Source organism: Canis lupus, chromosome 8 (assembly GCF_003254725.2).
Source record: "Canis lupus dingo isolate Sandy chromosome 8, ASM325472v2, whole genome shotgun sequence".
Taxonomy (NCBI): domain Eukaryota; kingdom Metazoa; phylum Chordata; class Mammalia; order Carnivora; family Canidae; genus Canis; species Canis lupus.
In genome coordinates, this window is record NC_064250.1 from 57,338,623 (window position 1) to 57,362,019 (window position 23,397).

A 23,397-nucleotide genomic window follows, 5' to 3' on the forward strand; every position below is an offset into this window, starting at 1 on the left:
AAGAGAGGTAGATCCATTCATAAAGCACCTATGAGTGTTCAAAGAATTGTTGCCTACCTTGTCATTACAGCTGATAAAGATGAATTGCAGAAGAAACCTCGAGTCTTGAATACCATAATCAAGAGTTTGAATTTATTCTATCACTACTGTGAAGCCAGTAAAAGTCTTTGAACACAGGGATGATATGATCAGAGCTGTAACGATAGATAATTATGGTGGCAGAAGTAAGATGGATTGAAGGGAGAAGTTTGAATAAAGAAACTGGTCAAGTTATTAGAGCACTTTTCAAAATGTGTTCCTGGACTTGTTAAAAACTGTCATTAAATAAAAGTTTTCTGTGGTCAAATAAGTTTGGGAAATTCTTGGTTAAACTAAATCAGACAGGTTTCTCCAATACAGTCCTCCTTGGACTCTTTCCTTAACTTTTATACATTGTTACTCTTCACAAGGGGTTATAGTATGTAACATTTTCCAAGTGTATTTGCCTCAGGAATATTTTTCATGGCATATACAATAGGAATCCTGTTCCAAAGAACACTTCTTAAGAAATGTAAGTTAATATTCAGAAAAAAAAATTGTTGAGACTGGGTTAACATAAGAGCTATTGAGCTAGTGGAACTGACTTTCAGACTCGCAGTTTAAGACATTGGGCAGACAGTGATATCCTAAGGAAGAGTTTTAGGCAAGAAGATATTCTTGTACACAAATCATGATAGACCTGGAGCTGGGAGTAAGAAATTCTAAGAAAGGGCTAGAAGAGAGATGATGCACTGGATTAAACCAATGTGCTGATTACTAACCAATTATTGTAGCTATCTGATGTGCCAGTTGAGAAGGATCCTCAGGCTTTGTAGGGAATCAGTGAGGTACTGCATGAGTACAGTGAAGCCTTCCATGGGACCAAGGAACATACTATGTAGTACTTATGTCATAGGTTGGCCATACGTGGACCAGAAAGTAGCTAGTTCAATGTGGCTTAAGAAATGGTTTTAAATATTCTTAGTTCATGACAATTTTCTTCAAAGGGAACCTTTTCTAGAAATGTAAGATGAACAGATAAAAGCAATACTGAATAAGGTCTAATTTGGAGAACTTCCAAATTAATTCAGTTTTACCAACAGACAATCAAAGGGAGGACTTTTCAGTTCACAAGTACCCATTAAGGGAAAAGGTTGGAGTTTACAGCTGAGGGACCCAATCGATGCTGGGGAGTAGTACATTGGCAGCAGTAATGGAAAGTGAGAGAAGCCTATGAGAAAGATATCTCTGTGACAGACAGAGTCCACCATCTCTTCCTGGCAACTACCCTTGCTTGATTTTAGAGGTTTTGAGATTTATTTAGTGACCAGAGAATGATTTCTTTGCAGTCCCAGTTGTTAACCTCATGGTTTTGTCCTGTAAACTCACAGCAGAGTGCAGAGCAAGGAAACATATTTTAAGACAATATTCTATCTTGGAATCAACAGAGAAGTACTGCAAGAATAATTTGTCACTTTGACAAGCTACAGATAGCCAATGAAATTACTAGATACCTCTTTATAACATATTAAATCTGGAACAAAAGCAAACCAATACTCTGTAGTTAGACGATAATTGATGGGTTTTCTCTGATACATACATACCAGTCCTGTCAACTAAAGCAACTTCGTGTCCTCTCTCTCCTCCAGTTTCAATCAAATAAACCCTGAAGGATCACAGCTAGGAGAACTTCCTATTCAGTTTTGCATCCCCAATACCTAATGGAGAAGTGTGGCACATTTGTGCTAAGTTCCCAGGTATTATTTGCTGACCAAAAGGTATGCTTTCTGAGTATCTCTCTAGATCATGTGCATGTTACTTGGGAGAGACTTGAACAAAAGGAGGCTAAAAAATTCTAGTCTTCATTTTGGAGGCCTTGTAAATACCTCTGAGGGCATAAGATGTATGTACGAGTAGATGCAAAGTTGGAGGCATATGTGGATTCTGCTTTCTGCCAGTTTTTCAGCAATGAGCCTTCCCTTTGATTGTTGGTAAAATCGAATTAATTTGGAAGTTCTCAAATCTTTCCTGAATATTAGTAGAGAACAAATGGGAACTATATTAGAAAATAAAACTGGAAGTCCCCCCCCCAAGAAGATAAGAGATGCTAGCTTCCCTTAGCACCTGCCAGCCTTACCCTGTTCAACTGGTTAATTAGCTCTAGAAGCTATCATGGCTAGTTATGTCCATGAGGAGGAAGACCGATAGGGAGAATAGTGGAGTTTTCTAGACCTTATTCAGTGTTGCTTTTATCTGTTCATTTTACATTTCTAGAAGAGGTTCCCTTTGAAGAAAATTGTCATGAACTAAGAATGTGTTTCCACCAATACACTGGTCCACTTAGCAAACTTGACAGGGATGGAGTAATCCTGCTACATTAAAAATCGCAACGTACAGATTAGAAACGTCTTCATAAGCATATTTCAACCAGTGAATCTCTGAACATTCCCCAATGACTTGGGTAGTTACTTCCTGACACAAGACTTTAAAGTGTTCTATCTTTTTTTTAAGCTTTGTGTTTTGAATTATCTAAAATATATTCCATGCACTGTGGCTATGAAATGTTGACGAGTTACAATCTGGATCACCTTCTCTGGATTTGTTTCAGCAAAAGTAATAAGTTTTTACAACTAATTGTAAATATCACCTTTCAGTGGTTTTAATGAACCTAATAAAGAGATATGGTAATTTGCCTGCTCTCTGCAGGCACTTAGCTGTGAGAAAATTAAATTAGGATTAAGCCATATTAACCCTCATTACTTAGTCAGAGTAATGGATATATTAACATACCTTAAGACAATAAAACATTGTTATATATGAATCTTCAGAATTTTTCAAAAGAAACATATATTTTCATATATATGTGTATATGTGTCATATATATATATATATATATATATATATATATATATATATGATTTTTTTAAACTGTTTTAGGTGTGGTAGAATGGAAATTTTCCTTACACTTTGAATACAGTGAAACACTTTCAGGGGTACTTATAGTAAACACCTGGATAGTCTCTGCCTCATACCAACAGTATACTTGAATTGAAAGCTAGCACAATTTTTTTTCTTTTCTTTATTTTTTATTTGTTTAAAGATTTTATTTATTTATTCATGAGAGACACAGACGGAGGGAGAAGCAGGCTCTCTGTGGGGAGCTGATATGGGACTCCATCCCAGGACCCAGGGATCATGCCCTGAGCCAAAGGCAGACACTCAACCACTGAGCTACCCATGTGCCCTTTTTCTGTTCTTTTTATTTTTAACCTATACCCTCTTTTATTAAAATGAACCACTTCCTTAAAGACAAATGCACAAGGATTTGTTGTTGGATGTGTTCTTGTTTCCACAGTGTAACCTAACCAAGAGGATTTTTCAAAGTTAATGAGAGTTTTTAAAATAGTAAACCTTAGGATCTGCTTTTGGAAGTAAAGAATCCATGCGTTTTAGTTTACCTTCTGGACAATGGATTTTTTTTCCCTCTGGAAAAGTATACCACTATATATATAGAAAGTATATATATATATATATATATATATATATATATATATATATATATAAACTCTAAATAAACAGCCTTCAATTGTATTCTTCCAAGTTCTTTTTATTAAGTCAGTTAAACGAAACCTTATCCTCATACATCTGGACATACTCAGGGCTTGTCATGTTGGGATTAAGAATTTGGGATGGCATCAACCTTGCTGTCATTGGTTTTTGACATTTGTATCCATGCCCTCCTTTAAAATGGGACATTTAGACAGTTCTGGGAGGGGTTCTTGAGATCTAAAGCACATTGACGTGACTCAATGTACATGAAAAGGAAATGTTTCATTGTTTGGTGGTGGTTTCCATGCCAAAAGTTTCCAGACGCTGAAGACACTGACACCATGTTTTCAGAGAATGGGGATTGGCCAAGTGGCAAGAAGGAGGAGCGTGGGCAGGATATCTGGATTTTAGATGCTAAAACCAATGAAAAGTTGAAGTTCCAAGTTATATTTGCCAAGCATTTAAAAGCTACATCTTCTCCCATTGATGGCCTAACTGTGATAGCCCAAGAGAAGCATGCCAAAAAGGAGGGGTGAAGGGATTTCCTTTACTCATAGTATATAATATCTCCCAAATGTCTTGCAGAAACCAATAATTAGGAGTTGCCAAAATACTTTAACATCAAATTATGGTGCGACCTCACTGACTTCATGTTCATCTGCAGAATAGGAAGGATGGGAGTAAATATGGACATGGAGAAAGTAAGAAAAAAAAATAGCATGAGAAGCCTAGATCTTTAACATGAAGCAGTGACACTATACGGGAAATTGGTAAAATTCCCATCTTGAATAAAGATAAATTATGGATGAAACCACTCCCAAAAGGAAAGAAACGGAATACAAAATATAACCAATGTAACTTTTTGAGGAGAAAAGGCAGATTCTTCACTAGTCTTATCTCTTAAGAATGAGATATTGCACCATCTGCTCCCCAAACAGTTATTCCATTTCACTCTGGATTTCTCCTTGGTCTCCTCCCTATATTTCTCCTGCATTTTCAGATTGGCTCTCTTCCTGTGAGTCACATCCTTTCTTTAAATGTTTCCATATTTACCTTCTCTCTCTGCAGCTTATGTGTGACTCTTTGTTAAGTATTTCAAAATATTACATGTTACTGCATCGTAATACATTGCCTGTATCTAGCACCTTTTATTCTTAGAACTCAGTGGTGTTCAAACAAATAGTGTCTTCCTAATTACTATGTTTTGAAAAGTGATTATTCATTTTAGAGGTATAAAGCCATGTCATGATTTGTAAAAAAAGAGAGAATGACTAGCTCACACAGATTCTACAGTGCTTCACCTAACTTGTGTTGGAACAGCCACTGAAAGATCTGCTCCAGGTTATAATCACTCTTCTTACTGTGTCATTGCCTTCTTCAACACTGTTCTACATGATACATGAACACGTACACCTTTAACTTGGGGTCATCCATTGTAATTACCTCTCTCATACTGACTGAGCCAGAAACTTGACATTTTCCTCTTTCTCCCTTCTAGTCAGTGACCAAACCCTTGCAATTTTACCTCATCATCAGCTTTGTAGTTTTGAAAACTGGCCTGGGGGTCAACTCCTGCCAGCTGTCTTGTTTTCTAAATGGAGTTTTATTGGAACACATCCACACTCATTTGTTTGTAGATTGTCTATGGCAGAGATAAGTAGCAAAAGCATTAATTGGTTCTTATCACTCCCCTATTTTAAAAACCTTCAGAGATTCCTTTCTTTGAGGATAAAGCTCAACTTCCTAACTACAACTTTCAAGTGCTATTACTATCTATGTCTCTTCTCTTTAGCCCTTCCTCAACAATAAATATTCCATCCAAAAGGAGCTTGAAGTTTCTGTAATATTCCATACCCAACCAGAAAGGACTCCTGATTCCAAAAGACTGAGTTAGTTGCCTCTTCTGTTTCGTAATAAAATGCTATATTTCTCCTAATCTAGCACTTGCTACAATCTTACTGTAGTTTCATTTACTTATCTGAATACTCTGCAATAATCTACTTCTTGCTGACACATTTACTAGCATAAGTTACAGTGTCTGGCATATATAGTATATCATGGAGTGTCAGAAATATTTAATTATGCAAAAAATAAAGCATGGATGCCATGCACATACTAAGGGAAAAAGAAACTTACCATGTGAAATTTGTAAAAGTACAAAGAGAACAACCAAATTTAGAGAGAGGTAGACAAGGCCCAAGAGTGGTAGAAAGAATATGGGTTTGTTGGGAAATTAGCTGAATTTGAGTTGGAAAAATGGTATAACTATGAGAAAGCACGAGGCAATAACCAAACATATTTACTGGATTTTGATATGCAAGCACCAGGAAACAGTTTCATAGCTGTAGTTCACACTGCTTAGTCCATTGTTACAAGCATGTCGACATTATCACATCCATATGACCGTGTTATTAATGATTCTAACTTACTCTCTGCAATTATTTAGATATGCATTTTGATTAATTATTATTATTCTTAGTAATTGCTCAATTTGAATCACACTTATTTTGAAATATGAATAAAATACTAGTATGAGAAAAGTAAACTTTTAGAAGATAAAAAGAGAAACAATAGGATCAACTTTGAATCTGAGGAAAAGTATTGCTATAGGTATAGGAAATACATGCTTCCTTATCCATAAACATTGTATTAATTGTCACCCATCATCATATGTTCTATGACTTGAGTTGTTTATGTATAGATGGTTAGGGATTGTCTCTTATCCAGCCACATGTTCTTTTTCTGTGTATAAATGTCATCCTGCTGCGAGACTCATAAAGTTTTCCATTCTGTCTATACAGAAGGAAGATAGCTTGTTTTCATATAAACTCCAACATTTGCTTCATTAGATCACTGTCTAACCATCAAAGCCAGGGCTTTTCCTGAGGTGTAAATGAATGGAAGGGGTCAAAAGGAAGAAAAGTGGCCAAAAAAGTAATGTTTTTATTGTTCACTGTACCTAGAACCTCCCAAAAAGCTTTGAAACTGGGAATTAATATTATCTTCAACTAAATTGTAAAATTAGTAATATTAAAATATACTTTGTTTCTGCACAAATTTCACCCAACAGCTATTTAAATGGTTTTGTTTGCATTAATTCTGTTGTGATCTTCCCTGTTACAGCTAAAAAGAACTACATTCCAACAGATAGATATACTTTAATACATTTCCATGAAGGAAACTATTAATAAATAAATAATAAAATATTTATAAATGAGAGGATTTTACAGACCTTGGAAGCTAAATGTAACCAAAATATCTAGAGGAACCTTGAGCAGATTAGTCCTTGTGGATACCAAATATACTCTGATCTATATCCCAAAGGTGGCCTGACTTCTTAGCTGTCTCAAGTGGCCCGTTCATACATAAAAAGACTTTGCCAACAGGACGTACAAATCTGTAAGCAATAACACTAGTCTTCTCATCTGCCTAAATTATCCATAGGAAGTATTGTTAGTATTCTTTTTCTAACTATAAATTTATAGCATTAGTTTCCAAAGGCAAAAAAAAAAAAAAAAAAAAAAAAGGAATATTATGGGATTCACATAAATGATTTGACTTATCCTGAGAAAGGAAATCCCCCCTACTGTTCTTAATGGTTATGTGACTGGGACAAGCCATGTTTGTACTGTTTGAATACATATCCCCTTACTCCTCCCTGGTGGGATTCAGAGTCACCCACTAAGCAGGGTTAACTAATGACTGAAATGAAATCCAGTCAGTTAAGAAAATCTCAAAGGCTTCCTGGAGTTAGGTTGGAAAGATGTCACTAATAGAAGGGCTGTACTTTATGTTTTTGCAATGTTTACAGAACCTCTAACACAATGGAACGTGATTAATGAGGCTCTCCAAACTCTAGCGCAAGCATGGAACTTTGTACTTGTCATATCTAAAGATCAGCCTTTATCACCCTCATCACAGAAGCAATGTAAACCAGAACCTGATCATTTCCTAGAGGAGTTACCCGGGTTTTTATCCTCAAGTAAGCTAAGGGGTTAAAGAGGAGACATTCACATTTTTTAAATAAGAATGACACTTTTGCTTAGGGAAATGTTTTTCTCATAGATAAAGAGATATTTCTACATTTACCATTTTATTCTATGCTTACAAAACGATGCAAAGCAAGTTTGCCAGAAATTATTATCACCTCTGAGAAGAGACATCTGGGGCCTAAGAAAATTGAGTGGCTTTCCTATATCTTCAGCTAGTTGGGAACATATTTGATAGCAGAACTCTGTCTGTTTCTATTCCAAATAGACTTCAACGTGCTCTTATACTTAAACACATCCTATAAGGCATTGATGAAGAAATTGGCCAATTAGCAAATTTTCTTAATATCTTCAGACTTAGTCTCTACTCTTTTCCTAAAGCCTGAGAGCAATGTTAAAAATGAAAAAAAATGTGATTTTTCTATGATAAAAAGATTTTTCATCGTGTCAGTTCAAGACATAGATCTCAAAACCTTCAAAATTGTGTTTTTCTGACCATTCGAAGCTCACACCTCATTAAATGTGCTCCCCCTCATCTCTCTTCCATCTGGGATGCTGCTGTGAATGCATGATGGACAGCTCACAAGTCCAGTAGACCCAGCCCCACTTCCAACCTCCTTTATTCTATCACCAATTTCTGGAGGCCTGAAAAACAAGAACTTCCTGGATGTAGAAAGGTTATTAAAGAGCACATAAACTCGATTTCACCATGTCTAGTGGGCAAGCTCCTGTAGAAGAAAAATGAATGCTGAATACGAACCAGGGTCCATTTTCAACTGAGAACAACTCTGTCAGTTGTCCTGAAGCTCTTCATGTAAGGATTATAAATCTGTACTTTGGATCCTTTTATACTGTTGAAGGTAGATGTAGATTATTCTTCCTAGACATTTTCATCAGCAGTACCCAGAAAAGCATGATACAGTTCATCCCTCGGTAATAGACATGACATGGCCTTATTCTATTTTCTCCTTTTTTCTGGTCGGCTTTAGCTAATTTTTTTTTCAGATAATCCTCCTAGTAAAATGACATGTTTGTCTATTCTAGGCATTACAGTGGAAACCATGGAGAAACACCTTTGGTGGTTTTGCTTTATTTATTTTCTGGTTGCTCATAGCTCTGGAGCTGTCATCGTTTGAGAAAAGAAAGACTCTTGATCTGAGCTCCTTGATGGACAAGATGTTGTCTTTATTTTTTTTCCTTTGGCAACTGATACTGTGTCTGACTTTCTTCTTAACCCATCTGTCTTAACGCTTTCTTGTTTTGCCAGAAAAAAAGAAAAATGTGACATCATCACAAAATGATAATTATATTGCCCTAACTGGACAGAAAGAAAGAAGATTCCTGATTGATGAGTATCTAAAGGAATGAAACTGTTCAAAGGATATATTAAAATAATTGATCATTTTATTATCACAAATAGATTTTTATTAGTAAAACATTATGTTTCCTTGAGCCATAGTAAACAAATGTACCATGTGTTGTAAAAATAGAAGAATCTTTTTTGGCAGAGGAGTCTGGTGAGCAGAGAACTTAATACAAAAGCAGACAATTTGTTTTCCCTCATTGATTCATGGACATTTTTTAGATATTACTTTCTTTTTTCTTAGAAAATGGAGTGGAAAGGATAGGTCCCCTGTATTCTGTTTATTTTACTTTTGAATTTTTACAGATCGCTTGGGTGGATTTAATCAGATTGCAAATGATCTGCTCTTTTGAAGGAGTAGATAATATGAAGAATGTTTAGACTCATATATTAGTTATTATTTCTACTACTCTCTATATTCTTTATTTATTAGTCTTAAGATACTTCAAGTCTATTTATTGATAATGAAGAGGATCTAGCAAGAATATTACCAATATTAAATATTCATAGATGCTAATAATCCTCTTAGCTTCTAAAAATAATTTTATTTAGATACATTTTGCATATCATATAATTCACTCCTTTTGAGTGTAAAATTTAATTCTTATTTTTGGTAAATTTGCCATGTTATGCATACATCACCATGAATCAGTTTTAAAACATTTTAATCACTGCATTATGATCTCTTATGCACATCTCTGATCTTTCTTCTCCTGGCAGCTACTGATTTGCTGTCTTCAAAAACTTTGCTTTTCCTTAAGATTCTATAAATTAAGTCATGCAATATGTGATCTCTCGAGCTTGGCTTTTTTTTTTATGGAGCAAAATCATTTTGAGGTTCACCCATGCTTTACCATGAATCCCTGTTTTGTTCAAATAGTAGTCCATTGCATGAATACACCACAGTTTATCTACACATTCAGCAGCTGATAGACACTTAGGCTGTTTCCAAATGAAAAATACTGCTAAGAGCATTCATGTAGAAGTGTTTGTGTGGACGTATGTTCCCATTTTCTTGGGTAGATATACCTGAGAGTGTAATTTCTGGGTTATAGGGTAAATTTATGTTTAACTTTTTAAGAAATCTTCATACCAAAGTGGCTGAACTATTTTTTGATGCCAGCATTAATGTATGTGGATTCCAATTTCTCTGCTTTTTTACCAAGACTGGTATTTTCTTCGGTCTTTTTTATTATACCCATTCTAGCAGGAGTGAACTGGTTTCACTGTGGTTTTGTTTCCCTAATGATGTTGAGGCTTCCTTAGCTTTCACAGGCTTACTTCTGTAATTTTTAAGTCTGGCTGCTTAGGATAGAGATGGGAAAAACACGATCTTTTGAGGAAACTGTCTTAATTTATAGAGATTTAGAAGTAAATATAATTAACTTTGGTTTTATCCATAATGATAAGAAAAAAATATTTCCTGCTAATGAGGGAATAAAATGGACAGCCAGTTAGTGGCTAACTTCTGGACAGGTTTCTGGAAATTTGGCATATACTACTAGCTGGTTCACTGCTTTTGTGACCTGGACATGTGGGTGACCTGGACATGTGGGTGGAGGATAGGAAGCTCTCAGATACAGTTATCCATTTGGGAATGGTCTAAGGGACAAACCACTCTACAAATAGAGGTATTCTGAAGGTTAAGTTCTTGTCTTTCTACTAACTCTGATCTGTAACCCATATTCTTGTATCTGTTACACTTAATAATCTAACATGATTCCATTTATAAAGCATTAAAGTAAAAGGAAGAGGAAACTATACTATGTAAACTCCAAACTGCAGCAGAATCCCTAGAAATAAAAATAAATACATAACCCAAGAACAGAATGATTCCGATATTTTCATGGTTTTATATTATGTTTGAGATTCATTAGCTACCTCTTCAAAACATCAAGGAAAGTGGGAAAGCCTTTGAAAATCAAGCTTTTGATGCCTTCTTCAGAGAAAGGAATGTCATGGCCTTTGTCAACCTAGAAACCAGACTGTGATCAACAACGGCCTTTCAGTGTTTAGGAAGAATAATTTAATGTACGCCCTTTCACTATTGATAAAGAGTAGAAATCAAATGCAAATAAGCTCACTTAACTCATAGCATATGACTTTGTAATGTGTCAACAAAGTATGGTACTAATAGAAACTTTTGAAGGTAAGACAAAGACAGAGGAAGAGACATTACCTATGAGAAGCTACCTCTCTAGAATTTTTACTATTAAGTTTTAAAGACAACTTAATTTTTAAAAAATGTTTCAAGTGGAGAGAGGGAAAACATGAAATCCAGGTTGTTCTAACCGAGTAAGCAAATGAGATGACTAGATCCAGAAAATTCAAGCATGAAAATAATCTAACAATAAAATAAAATAAAATTAAATTAAATTAAAAAAACGCAATAAAAGAATCACTTGGAAAACTTTAGTTGCTTCTAGTAGCTAAGTGGAGGAACTACAGAACAAAATTGGCCAATAGGAATTTATACGAGATTTTCAATGATACAGTGAGAAGAGATCTAAGAATTCCCTGTGTTGGGGACATTTATTGTTTAGCTAGTTCAAAACTTGGTTGAAGGGTTGACACCTGAAACTTTGCAAGAACGAAGCAACTCTGTATCTTTGAGGCTCTGAAACTCTGTGTACAGCAAGTTACCAGAAAAACCAGGAATGGCAACACAAATAAAACCCATGTCTTAAGATTATACAGAGTAAAATAGATCTCACATGAAATTATGTTCTGTAAACCACAGTAAGTAGATAAATAATAACGGTTTGTAAATAACCCATTTCACTTACTGTTTATATATTTACCCTGGCAGTAGTTTTGCTTCTCTTTTTTGGATAAAAGAGAAACTGAGGCCTTGGGCTGTTAAGAGATTTCTCTGATAAAGTGTAGAGTCTTGAAGTACCACCATCCAAGGCCAATTTCAGGCCCTTTGCAACTACACATAGCTAAACTGATGTAGTATTTGTTCTTATGAAAGAGAGTTTTCAGGCTTGAAAACTCTCTCTGACCTTTTAAAGAATGCAATTTTATTTCTCTAATATATCAATAGATAGTAGGAATTGCATATGTACACACACACACACACATATATACATAAATGTTTGTGCATATGTACGTATGTAATATAGTGGGAAATTATATATATTTATTATATGTATTAGATATATATTCTAATTCGGAATATTTTATACTCAATTAAGTATGTTTTTTCAAATTAAATGGCACTTCCTTCTTCATCAGAACTATAGTCAGGCTCAGAAACATGTACTACAATTGTAGCACCCAGATTCCAAAGATCTACTCTCTGGGTAGATCTTTCATCTCTTCTTAAAGTGGCTTACATCTTTACATCAACCATATACCCTTTTTGAAAAGGGCATTTCCCTCACTTACTCTTCCCCAGTGCTGTTGGAGAATGTTCACTTCGAGTTTTTGCCAGCTTCCCTTTGGAACAGAGAGCAAGTGCTTGACAAATGGCAGGTTTATGTATGAGGAAATCTCCATGGTTTAACGTGCTTTTGTTTCCTGTCAGTGTGTACCTTCTGTTTTTGTTCACGCATAATCGTCTTGTAACCAGTATGGAGAGGCAAAGAAACCAAGGCTTAAGGGAAATGGATATGCAAGCAATTACTTCTAACTTATTTTCCAATTCTTGGCCCAAAGAGATTTCCCTGAGACAGAGGTCTCAGGTTGGTTCCTGGGGTTGCTGTATGCAGAAGGCTGGAAGTAAAAATAATGTCACAATTCCCCTATAAAAATCAGTACATTATCAAGAAAGCCTCCTCATCACTTGGGAGAGACTTTCCCTCTGTAGAGAATCTGTTTTAGGATACTAACGTGCTTTGCATGTATCCAAGGTGTTTAATTTACCTAATGAGTGTAAATTATTTAACAGTGTTTCTCTACTACACTGAGAGTTTTGATAGAATAGGGACTAAGTTTATTTATCAAGGTTCTGCTACATATTTTGTGTTTTCTACAAATGTTTGTTGGATAAACTGTATCTTATGTTTCAAAACCAGAAGAGGATGTATTTCAATGTCACAGAGTCACATAAATCACACCACACTCACAGAAAAAAAAAAGCATAAGGAATATTTTACACTCATGAGAGAAATGAATAGCCATCTATGCACAGTGTGTTAACCGCGGATTTTCTTACAGTGGCTCTCATCTTAGAAGAAAGGTTGGGTTTCTAGTTGCTACAGAAGCTTATTAATGAAGTCAACATGCAGGCTTCAAATATTTACCTAAAAGAAAGACAAGACCAACTAAATTATTTGAGACCCTTAGACTAATCCAGAGACAAACTAGTAGATCACTATTTTACCTTGGAAGGTGAATGAAATGAACTCCGAACTATTAGAAAACGATGAAAAGGAGGAAAGGATCAGAAGTCATGGATGTCATCTTTTTGTAGGAAAGTTGGAATTCTAAACCAATCAGATGTGACAAGGAGAACTAGAAAGGTAGGAGACATTTCAGAAAAGAGTCAACAGGATTTGGAGACTGGGTTTGGGGACTGTAAGCATGGAGTAGTCAAGATGGGTTCATAATACACAGCCAAGAAGAGATAGTTGAACAATTTTCTAAGGTTTTAGAATACAGCAGGAATTTCCTGGGAGATTATTCCTGGGTGAGTTCAATATTTGGGCTGTTAATGTGTTGCACTAAGGGCTTATTCTGTGCATTTAAAAATCTAAATTCATGAGGGTCAGCAGGACTCAGTGACTCACTTCCAAAGAACAGAGTATGGAAAAGGACAGATAACTTTATAGTGGAGAAATCTTGCACACAATTCCTTAGAGAGTGATGATGTTTTCATCAGTGACATCATGCCAATATCATGCACCACCTGCCACGATGAGATGAGAACAGCACTCCACTTCCCTGGTATTTTTTCCCCAAGCCCGGAACTAGAGTCAAATCAGACAAACCCAAACGGAAAGACAAAATACATGACCATTATTCTTCAAAACTCCCAGGGTCATTAAAAACAAGGAAAGATTGAGGAATCATCACAGAGCACAGGAGATATGATGACTAAAGGCAATGTGGTATCCTAGATGGGATCCTGAATCAGAAGAGGGATACTAGTGGAAAAACTGATGATATACCAATAAAGCCTGGAGTTTGGCTAATAGCCACGTAGCAATGTTGGTTTCTTTGTTTTGATAAATGTTCCAAGGCAATGTAAGATGATAGCATTAGGGGAAACTGTTCAGGTTGATGTAACTTTCCAATGTTTTGAAGGCTGGGACCGTGTGATGCAATGATAATATTGTTAGCAATAACTGAATAACAACTGAAATTTCTAAAGCACTTTCCCATGCACTGACTCATGATGTGACAATATTATGAGGCTGGTAGAACAGGTATTTTTATGCCCATTTTATTAACGAGTAAACAGTGGCTCAGAGCCAAACTTACCCAAGATCAAAATTTTCAGGGCCTTGGGCTTAAGCCATGATCTTACAAACCCAAATCCTGTGTTATCTTTACTTCCAAACAGTATTAGAAACACAGGCCAACGTACATGCCATGTATAGATGGGGGGAGTTTAAAAAACATGGAGAGGAGGCCCTAAAAGATTTGAGATGGCAGCCAAGTTTCAGCTGACATGAAAACTCTATAGAAGAATGAAGTCCAAAGAATAACAAAGGAACTAACTTCCTGTTTTTTTTTTTTAACTTTCTGGTATTTATTTATATATGTATACATGTATGTATGTATTTATTTATTTATTTATTTATTTTTATATTTATTTATTTTTATATTTATTTATTTATGTGAGAGAGAGCATGCACAAGTGGGGCAGGGGCTGAGGGAGAGAGAGTACCTCAAGCAAACTCTGCACTGAGCATGTAACCCCACAGGGGACCGTTTCTCAGGACCCTGAGATGATGGCCTGAGTGGAAATTAAGAGTCAGACACACAACTTGACTGAGCCATCCAGATGCCTCATGACGTTCCGTTTTTTGAAGGTCACAGATTTGCTTTTCATTTCTCTACTCTTCTACCCTTTTGTCTTAGCGATGGTGTCTTAATAAAAATAAAATCACAGTTTTGTGAATCTGCCAAATTCTTACACTCTGGAGCCCCTGTACCACATTTACTCCTCTTTTGCTTCCTGGGGCTATGCCATCACACATTTCTAAAGCTGACTTACCCATCATGTGGTTACAAAAATTGTTATAGTTATTCTGTTCATACGATTGATGTGCTATTGTTCTCTACTTAATTTTCCTTGTCCTGATTACAGTCATCCCATCAAGAGCCTTGGGTAGGGAGCACAGCCACACGACAGTGTGTCCTTCTAATTTATAGACAGCAATAATCTAAAACACAAATTGTGTACATCCGCAGCCACCTCATCTCACTTTCTCAATCTCACTCACTTTCTGGTAGCATAAATCAGAAAGCAAAACCCGTGCAGAGTTCCATTTTCTATTAAACCAAAACGTATTCTTTCAGATGAAATCATGATAATGGCATCTCAGATCAAGATTTCAAAGAAAGAACCTCCTGTGGGTACTCAGGGACACTTACACACATGAAGATGACTATTTAAAAGCAGGTAGATGAGTATTTGTCCTAAAATGTGGTCTTCAGTGTTTATTCTGCAGCTTGACAAGCTCTCCCTATGTTTTGCTGCCACCTTGGCAAACTAAAAGGATTTACAACGAAATTCTGCACCAGGCCGGCTGGAAACTGTTCCTACTGCCTCTGTGGGCCGGCCTGGCTCGTGGAGGCGTTGGAAATGGCTATTACAGATTCCCATTGGCTTGTGCATGCTGCAGAGAGAACTTAGAACATCTATCCCGTGGAGAAACACATTTTTTTTCTTTTAAAAATAACTCAGTTTTCGCAAGATCCACGTGTTACCCTCTAAACGATTTTTAAAGACTTTCTTTTTTCTTTCTTTCTTTCTTTCTTTCTTTCTTTCTTTCTTTCTTTCTTTCTTTCGTCCAGAGGGAGATGGAGAAAAAGAGAATCTGTTGAAGATTGTCTGAGTTTGCACTGTGGGCGAAGTTCTGGCTCATTTGGGTGTGACGGTGACAGCAGAGGCGTCTGGCTGTCAGTTTCTCTGGTCTAAGCTTCCATTCCACGTCTACGGAGATGACTCGCCTCCAACTCCAGTTAACTTCTTGGGAGTCCTGAGCACTTCGACAAAGCTGTTTACAAAATGCAAAGCATCTGGGGAGCCAAGGCTGAGCCTTGAGCATTCACTTTCTTGCTCATTAAAATTTTTTTTTTAAAAAAATCACTCATTCATCATTCATTCATTCATTCACTCATTCTGTTTTCAAAGATGCTGGGGAATATTGTCGATCAAAATCTAGGCACTTAAAGCTGACCTGCTCTTTTCAGTCTTGGGATTCAGATCTATTTTCTGCATCATCATTCTTGTCTGTGTTTCCCCCTGTTTATTCCATTCTAAGTCGCTTTCTCTCTCTCTCTCTCTCCCATCTCCCCATTCACAGCTCAAACTCGCTCATAACCCGCCCCCTCCCTATCTTCCGGGCGCGTCTCGGTCTTATCTGAGTCTGTGGTCAATTGCCACTGCCCACACCGGGTGAGTGGGTGGGAGACAGCTTTCCCTGCGGTTTCGTCTAAATTTTGCACGGGTGGACTGGTCCCCTCCACCATCCGTCTGGCACACGCAAAAGAACGGTTATAAGCTAGATTTAGAAATGAGCCGAGAGTTCCACATCTTCAAAGCACCGCTAGGAAAGGAAATAATACCGGGGTGGGGAGGGGGGGGGGTAGGGGAAAGGGAGGGACGGGAGAGAGGAAGAAATAAAGGAATAAGACCCAACTTTGCTGGCAACTTCAATAAATCTGGTAACTGGAGGCAAAAAATAGATTTCGAGGGCTGGGTCTGGTCCGGATGAAACGCTAGCGAGGGCTCCTTCCCATGCCGGAGTCTGGCGCTGGAAGCCTGCCCCTGGCGTCTCGCCACGCGAATGCCCCCAGACAGCAACACGCCCGCTGGAAACGCACGTGAACAAAGCGCTCGCCCTGGGAGCCGCCGCTCGCGGTTTCCGAGCCGCTTCCCGCTTCGCCGGGGAGTGCAGGGCGCGCACAGGGTTAAATTAGTTCCCTCCCCGGTAGGAGGGAGACAAGGGGGAGGGGGCAGGCAGCTCCCTGTCTGGGGCTGGGTACCTTGTAGTTAGTTGTACGTTCGAAACCTGTCGCTGTCACTTGGCGAGCTGGGCATCTCCCGTTGTGGCCGCGGGAGAAGGAGCGCTCAGAGCCCATCGGGGCCCCCGTCTCCGCGCCAAGGCGCTGCGCCGCCTCCGCCCGGGGTGTCTGAGCAGCTGCGCCCGCCGCCGTGTCCACCCAGACCCGGGATCAGGTTGGCGGTTCTCAACGATGGGCAGGAGGGACCTTGGCGGTGACCCCTAAAACAATACCATGCCCCGGGAGCCCCGCTGCTGCCGCGCCAGCTTCTTCCCTTTCCACCTCCCCGACCCGGTCGGATTCGGATGAACGCACTGCGAGGAGACACGGCGGCCTCCAGGTAAAGGGACGGGGGTGCCAGGGGGCGTTTCCAGTAACCGCCGGGGCTGCTGCTACGCGGTTGGGGTCAGATAGACAATTTTTTTTTTTTTTTGAATCAGCTTAAGGTGGTCATCGGGACGAGATGGTTTTGGCTTTTTCTTTTCTCCAGAAAGAGCATAGGCTGCTTAACTCTCCGCTGGACTTCAGGGAGGGCTGTCTGCAAGTAGAATTCACCTCTTCCTTCTAAAGAGTTTTGTAACTGAGCTCTGGGTCAAAACGCGCTGTTGCCAGTCGGCTTGGGGGGGGGGCGGGGGGGATGGATCCCAAACTGGGGTTTCTAGAGCTTGCTGGAATTCAGCCTCTCACTTCCCCAGAATGAACACCGTAACTTCTAGGAGTGACACCCCCCTGTCCCCCACCCCCGCGCTCACTCCATCTGCCGATAATGTCACCGATACTATCAAGCGGTTGCACCTAAAGCCACCAGCCCGCCTCCTGCCCGCAATCCGGGATCGATTCCTGGCTAAGGAGATGCGGGAGGATGCCCTTGCGTTTTCCTTCGAGTTGGGGAGAGGGCTACTTTTTCCAAAACCAAGTCTTTCTCCAGCCCTAGCCGGTCCTCAGGGGCCCTGCCCTGAGCCCCGGCCCGCGCGCCCTCCCCGCGCGCCCGCGGGGGCGATGGAGGCGCAGGCGGCTCGCGGGGCTGGAGTCGGGCTGCGGCCGCGGAGCCGCGTGCGCCCGCCGCGGAGAGGGGGCGGAAAGCGCCTGCCCCCACCCCCCCAGCCCACCCGCGCCCCAGAGCCGGGGGCCTGGTGGCGGCGAGGAGGGCGGGAGCAGAGCTGCCATCCCGTCCCCGCGCGGGCCCGGAGTCGCCTGGAAAGATCCCTCCGCCGCGCTGACCAGTCCCGGGCGCGTCTCCGCGCCTTCAGCACCAGCGCGCTCACTTCTCATTTCTAATCGGGCCGGAGATCAAGGTTGCCGGTCGGGGTCGGGGTGTTAACCGGGGATAACTAAGTATGGGGGAAGAGGGTGACTGGGGCCGCCTGGACTCTCCCTGGATGCCCTGGAAACTCTTGGATCGCGTGGGGCTCCGGCCAGCAGCAGCAGCTGCTGGGGGAGGTGGAGGCCACCGTGGCTGTCGTCGCCGGCGCCTCGCTCCTGGAACCTCCCAGCAAGATGGCACTCCACGTCTGTCCTGGTCCAATTAACTTCTCCCGCCGCGCGCCCCCTCCTCCTCCTCTGGAGATCTGTTAGTCACGCACGGAGTTTGGGGACGGGAGAGGCTCTGTAGATGTAAATCAAAGCATTTTCCTGGCCACTTTGCCTAATGCACCGGGACCAGCGACCCGCGGGCACGAACCCAGGTCGTGTGTGTGTGTGTGTGTGTGTGCGCGCGCGTGTGAGAGCGTGTGCCAGCGTGCGTCCCGGCCGTGCGTCTGGGTGGATCCGTGCGTGGCTTGTGCTTGGGAGGCATGTGGGGCGTTTCTCCAAGTCGTTTTTAACACGACTAAGGCGCTCAAATACGCGAGGGTGGTAGACACAACAGGGATGCGAAGGAAATAAAAACAATTGGGAAAGTGGTGCCAAGTGACTCAGGCTTTGCACCGAGGGCGGGGAAATCCTCCAGAGCCCCGTGCTGGGCACCGCCCCTGCCCAACTCTTGGATGGCGACAACGCCGCGTGTCCCCGGAGAGTTGGCCCCGGGCTGGTGCGAGGCTCGCCGTTTGCTTCTCGCGTGGCCTCCCCGACGGCGCGCCTGGGCGCAGCCTGGAGCTTGGCGCGAGCTCGCTCTCCCTCTTCTGTTCACACGCAGCCTCTCCGCAGACTTGTTAAAACATGACAGCAACTTACTGGAGGCAGGAGGCGCGGCAACGAAACGAGAGGAGAAAACCAGAACCTTTTAAAATATGTTTTCCAAGAAAGAGACGTGCACCTGGTTTTCTGACATTGCTCTTTAACCTTTGCAAAGAGATTGCGAAGTGGAAACGTTGCCTGTATACAAATCAGCCTCCTTTGGCTGTCAAGTCTGTTTCCTGAATCTTTGAGGCTGAATTTAGTTGTCCGTTGTAATCTTGGGGGGGGGGGGGGGGGGGTTGACCAACGTTTTTATTTTTCTTTTTTTTTTTTCCAGCAGCCAGAGTGAAGGGAGAAAATAGGTGTTCAAAATAATCACGTTAAACTTCGGATTCTTTTTCCAATTAAAGTTATTTCATAAGGTCCGGGATCAGGGACTTAACGGGTGATAGGGTGTGTGGGGAGGTGTTGGGGGGGGGGGGCGCAGATCACCAGGGTTGCCTCCATTTAAAATAACGCCATCTTGGGTTGGGAGACTTGCTGTATTTTGACTCTCTAAATTCACGTTTCGATCATTTCTCGGGGGTCTAAGTGATAGATGCTGCGGCTTGGAAGTACAGCCGCGGCGGGCAGGGGGAACCGACTTTCCGCGCTCGGCGGCGGCGCGGGCCCTAAGAGTGGGGGGTGGGTGGGGGGTGGGTGGGGGGTGGCGCAGGCTGGAGAGGCGGGGGGTGCGCGGTCGGGGTGGCCTCCGCGGCGCCGGCCCAGGCGCTCTGCAACTCCGCTCGGGGAGGAGAGGGTTAAAAACCAGAGTCTGACTTTGCCTCTTGGAAAGCTTAGGGTTGCAGCCGCGCCTCCCAAGCATTCTTTAAACCAGAAATGTGGGAGGGACTCGGCGAGGGAGGGAGGGAGGGAAGGAGGGGGACGGAGAAAGAGGGCTCGAGTTGGGGAGCGCGCCAGAGCGCGAGGGACGGAGCGCGAGGAGGAGCGCGGGAGCCGCGCCGGCGATCCCGCGAATTCATTACTGTAAACATCTCCCGGGGGTGTCAGCGGGGGTGGGGGCGGGGGTGGGGGTGGGGGCCGCGGCGTCTACATTAGCCCGGCTGCGTCCGACCCCGGCGGCAGTGAGGTGGGAGCAGCCCCGGGACCCACGCCGGGCGGGCGCAGCCCTCGGAGCGAGCCCCGCGCCCGCCCCCGCGCACCCCGCGCAGCCCCGCTCCGGGCTCCCCGCTCCGGGCTCCGGGCTCCCGGCTCCCCGCAGCGCCTCCAGGCGCCCCAGGCGCGCCCGCCGGCCTCTCCGGCCGCCCCTCGAGGTCCTCCGCCCCTGGGGAGCCCCGGCGCTGCGGCTTCTCTCTCTCCGCCGCCTTCCCCGCTCGCTCCGCTGCTCCCGGGACTCGTGGCTCGGCGGAGGCGGAGGCGGAGGGGGGAGGCGGGGGAGGCAGGGGAGGCCGGCGGGCGGGGGCCGCGGGGCCGGAGCCGAGAGAGTGGCATGCCCGAGCCCTGGAGGCGGAGGTGGCGGAGGACGGGGGGGGACGATGCCGCGGCTCCGTAGCCGAGACAGGCGAGAGCGAGCTGGGCGAGCGGGGCGCAGGGGCTCCGGCCGCCCTGAGGCTCCGGCCTCCGCACCCCCGCGCCTCGACGCTGCGGGCGAGCAGCCCGGGCTCCGGCAGCCGCCACCGTCGCCGCCGCCGCCACCCGGAGGACCCGGCAAAAGTTTGGATCTGGGGGAGGACGCGGCGCTGAGCCGGATGACCAGCGGGGCCCGGAGGAGACCTGGAGAATCTCCGCAGGTAACGCGCGCCCCCAACCCTCCGCCCCTTCCAAGCCCCGCGGCGGAGCTCCCGCGCCTCGGCGGCGCCTTCCAGCCGCTCGCCGGATCCGAGCGAAAGTGGGGGGGAGGCGAAGTTGGAGATCCCGGGGATGGGCACCTGGCGCGCAGAGCTCTCCGGGCAGGTCAGGGGGACGTGGGGCGTCTCTGCTCTCGGCGGGCAGCTGGGCAGGGAGGTGGGGCTCCGCTGGGGATGGAGGAGAACCCTCGGCCCCAGCTGGGGCCTCCTCCTGTAGCGCGCTGGAAATGGAGAATGTGGATTCAGGGGCTTTAGTATTCCTCGGGGTGTGTGTTTGGGGAGGGGGGGGTGATGCATGGATTTCTCTCACTCCCACCCTCACCTCCTCACCTTCACCCCCCCCCCAGCCTTATTTTGCATCTTTTAAAAATGAGAGGAACTCACTCCCACTCGCCCACCTCGTTTAGGTGGTGCAGGAAAGCAAATCTGAATGTGTGTGTGTGTGTGTGTGTGTGTGTGTGAAAGAGAGAGAGAGAGAATTTCAAGTAAAGGGAAAATTTTACCTTTCCTCCCTTTGACATCCGAAGCCTTCCCTTTCTCCCTCCTTCCTTTCACCTTCTGGCGTCATAAAATAAAAACTTTAGAAGTCACATTTTTTTTTTTTTATTGCAGGATGAGATGAAATGCATTAGCCATGGGCTACGTGGATTTACAGCGATTGTGTGTGTGTGTGTGTGTGTGTGTGTGTGTGTGTGTTAGGGGGTGGTTGGAGGTGTTGCGGAGAGAGGCCAGGTGTTCCTTGATGTTCCACCCGTGGTGTGTGTGGGGCAGTGAGCGGTCGCGTGCGTGCACTAGAGGCCAGGAGCAGCGGAGAGAGAACATGGTCACGTTTCCTAACAGCAGCCTGACTTAGGCTAACTAAGAAAATAGCTCCTGCTTTTCCCTCAGAGAGCTACAGAGAGATTCCAGCCCTAAGTCTCCACCGTCCCCTGTCCCCCAGCCCAGTTTCAGAGCAGCTCAGTGTTTGCTGCTGCTGTCATCATTATTATGATCATTATTTATTCACCTGGAAGCTCATCTTGACTTCTCTTGTAAATGGAAAGCCTTCTCCAAGAGCTTTTGATTAATTTCGGTGGAGGGAATCTCTTGTAAAGCTTGCAGTAAGCTAATCAAGTGCAAGGCACAAATCCGTGTAAATGCTCGCGCAGGAGTGCAAGGTGCTGATTAGATTTCTTCACATGCTGCATTTGCTATGCAAAGCCCTATCTAAATGGGAGCTATTGCTTCCCACTCAGCTGGGAGGCTCTTAAATCACACAGGGTTTCAGGGAGCTTTGGGGCATGTCCCCTTTCGCACAGGCTTATTGCTAAATTTATTATGTCTAACTTCCCCCAGCCAAAAGCTGATATGTAGGCTAGCTTCCATATAGGAACCCCTATTGTCTGTGGATTTAAGCGATATGACCTTCCTAAGTCTCCAATGAAAGGATCCCCCAAACATTTTGAGGGAATAGAATGCAGGTTGGCATTCGTCCAGGGATGTATTTGGTTGTTGCAGTATGAATGTAAAATTTTAGGTCAGTGTCTAAAGTGTTAGAACGGGACTTTTTTTTTTTTAATCACTAAACCATATGCACCAGATATATAAGATCGACAGGCCACCATGATAGAAGAAAAGTTGTTTATTTCCCTGTGATGTTATTGCTCCCACAAATACAACTTTTCTTTCTCCCCTGCTCAAAACCCCCAAACAGAATAGGGTTAAACCATTTAAGACTCTGTGATAATCGCTGGTGTCGGTGTAGCGCCATACTGTCATGTTGAGTTGCAAATATCTGAGTGGAGGAGGTTGGAAGATGAAATTTCGAGCATTATTCCATGTCTCTGCCAGTAGGTACACGAAACTGTAGAAAGAATTGGGCTAGCTGTGTAGCAGAACCTATTACAAACCTAGCATGGAAAGAATGCTTTTTTTTTTTTTTTTTTTAAAGCCCATGTCTTAACACTTCAGTAGTTTCACTGCAGTTTTAGAAATTCCAGGGGATGCTTTTAACAGAAGAAAGTGGATTCCCAAATGACACCATGCTGGGCTGCCTTGAGGTCCCCTAGGCAGTCATGATTTTTCCCCAATATGCTAGGTTTCAGATGATGTGATCTTATCCGAGTTTGACTTTGACCGGCTGGATCTAATTTGAACCTCCTCTGATGCCCGTTACATTTATATTCTGGCCTGCTGGAGAGTTTGATTTAGGATTTAGACATATCTCCCTGAAGCAACCTTATATCTTCCCAGTTTGAAGCTGTGGTTTCAAGAAAGGCTCAAGTATGTATGTCCAGAAGCCTTATTCTGTAGAGACTCAGTGCGAATATCTGATCTAGTTTGACTCCTCAGTCTC

General features: G+C 42.8%; 1 protein-coding gene and 1 long non-coding RNA gene across 9 annotated transcripts in view; both read left to right on the forward strand.

Moving 5' to 3' along the window:
- The window catches only part of LOC112657782 (uncharacterized), a 79,313-nt gene extending 63,136 nt beyond the window's left edge, over nucleotides 1–16,177 (forward strand). Inside the window, exon 4 of the long non-coding RNA XR_007412461.1 lies at nucleotides 15,889–16,177. This is a non-coding gene — a long non-coding RNA (uncharacterized LOC112657782). The remainder of the gene's footprint in view (nucleotides 1–15,888) is intronic.
- Nucleotides 16,178–16,726: 549 nt separating this feature from the next.
- The window catches only part of FLRT2 (fibronectin leucine rich transmembrane protein 2), a 100,473-nt gene continuing 93,802 nt past the window's right edge, over nucleotides 16,727–23,397 (forward strand). For 4 of the 8 annotated variants that reach the window (XR_007412465.1, XR_007412467.1, XR_007412464.1 and 1 more), the window contains exon 1: nucleotides 20,277–21,005. The gene's annotated coding sequence lies outside the window, so the exon portion shown is untranslated. Of the gene's footprint in view, nucleotides 17,441–20,181; nucleotides 20,242–20,276; nucleotides 21,006–23,397 lie in introns of those variants that run through there. The other 4 variants (XR_007412466.1, XM_025443926.3, XM_035719555.2 and 1 more) reach the window with 4 other exon arrangements.